Source organism: Pyxicephalus adspersus, chromosome W (assembly GCF_032062135.1).
Source record: "Pyxicephalus adspersus chromosome W, UCB_Pads_2.0, whole genome shotgun sequence".
NCBI classification, from domain to species: Eukaryota; Metazoa; Chordata; class Amphibia; order Anura; family Pyxicephalidae; genus Pyxicephalus; species Pyxicephalus adspersus.
The window spans coordinates 1068576-1070762 of NC_092870.1; positions in this window are offsets into that span (position 1 = coordinate 1068576).

Here is a 2187-nt window from a genome sequence, read left to right on the forward strand (position 1 = left end):
ATGCACATAAAATATTTTAGGACACTATTTGTTTCAGAATCTTTTTTTTTTTCTTCATTTCCCTTCTCTAAAAAACTGGTGCGTCTTATGGTCCAGTGCGTCTTATGGTCCGAAAAATACGGTACCTTGATATCTTTTAATAAAAATTATTTTAAAAAAAAAACAGCTTTTTCGCACATTTCTGTTTTTAAAACCTGGAAAGGACCCCACTGACCTGGCAAGTTATCATCTAATTGCTCTACTAAACTCAGATTGAAAGCTGTTTCCTAGGATTTTGGCCACAGGTTTAGATCCTCTATCGTCCTCAATTATTTCTAAGGATGTTACTCGGCAGGGATGTCGGCTGTCTTCGCTTCTATTTGGAATATGTATTGAGCCATTAGCACAAATTGTAAGACAGCATCCTGACATTTCAGGGAGTCAACTAAAAGGGGCATCTTCTTCTATTGGACTATATGAGGATGACATTTTACTCACGTTCACCAATTCCCACATAACTCTACCATGCCTCACCTCAGTACTGGCTTCTCAGGGTAAAAAATGACAATCTTCACTACAACCCATATTAGAGGAGCTGCTCACATGGACTTCAGTCTCCTGCACTGCATTCTCCTATGACTCACAATTACCTGTTACTATGTATTGCTCACCCCGCACAATCTTTGCTTGCCCCCCCCCCCCCCCCCCCCCCCCCCCCCCCCCCCCCCCCCCCCCCCCCCCCCCCCCCTCCCCCCTAATTCCCCCCGGAACCCCCCGCCCCCCCCCCCCCCCCCCCCCAGTCTGTTAACCCCTTGTCTGTTTGCTCCTTCACTCTCCTGCTTTCTCTGTCTGTACTTCTGCACCTTTTCTCTCTTTTACTACTTGCTGGCAACATCTCACCCAACAGCTTCTCTCTTTCCTACCCTGGCAACAGAGAAGGAGGTGGTGTGGGTACTCTCACCTAACTGTACATACAGAGTCCTCCCTACTCTGCCCTCTCACATTTTCACCTCTTTTGAAGTCCGCTCCGTCCGTATTTTCCGCCCCCTACCCCTTATTGTTGCTGTTGTCTACCGCCATCAGCCCCCCCTCCCCCGGCCCAGTCTCACAATTTTTGGACAACTTTGCCTCTTGGCTCCCACATATTCTTTCCCATGACCTGCCCACCCTCATCCTTTGCGACTATATTACCTTGACAACTCACCATTTCCCTTTCTAACCACAACCCAATCATCTTCAACCTATCTAACTCTTGCCCCCCTTCGTCACATCCCAGACCTGGCCAATGTCAGAAAAATATCTGTACCTTGACCACAACCTATTCTCAAACTGCCTTGCGCCCCTCACCCCCACTCTCTCCAAAATCACCTCCCCAAATGAAGCTGAAACCCAGTTCAACCACTCTCTTTTCTTGGCTCTGGATGAAGTTGCCCCTGCCATCTTCCGCTACCTCCGCCCTGCCAACCCCCAACCCTGGCACAACAATCACACCAAACACTTACAAAAGACTGTTCGTGCAGCTGAGCGCTAGTAGAGGAAATCTGGCCTCACCGCTGACTTCATGGACCACAAAGCCAGACTACAACACTTTAACACTGAACTGTCACCAAGCAAAATTATTTCTCTGCTGTTATTTCCTCCCAAGCTTCCAACCCACGCAGCCTATTCTTAACAATTGACTCCCTCCTAAATCCCACACCTGCTCTCCCCACAACTACCTTCTCTGGCCAAGACATAGCCACCTACTTTAGGGATAAAATTGACAAAATCAGATATGATGTCTCTGCTCACCGGGCCACTCCAACCATATCCAACCCCTTCCACCTGTAAATCACCACTGGCCTCCCTCAGCCCTGTTACTGTGGATGAAGTATCCACTCTTCTCTCATTGCCCCTGATTCATCAATAAAATCCGCACTTGCTGGAAGCGCGAAAGTACGCGCGGCCAGCGATCGCGGTTTACCGCGGTTCGGACTCGAGTGTGCTCGTACACGCGCCTCCTCACTGCCAGCTGTATTCCTGCCTTCATAATAATAAGCAATAGGGGGTGCAAATCTTGCAATTAAGGCGATTAGATTTCAGCTGCGCAATTAAGGAGGATCTATTAAGCTCAATGGTGCGATCATAGCAATTAATTAGCGCGCACCTGCTCTCTGTTCTGTGCTTATTTACAGTCCTTTACAGGTCAATTAGAATCTTTAATGCTTC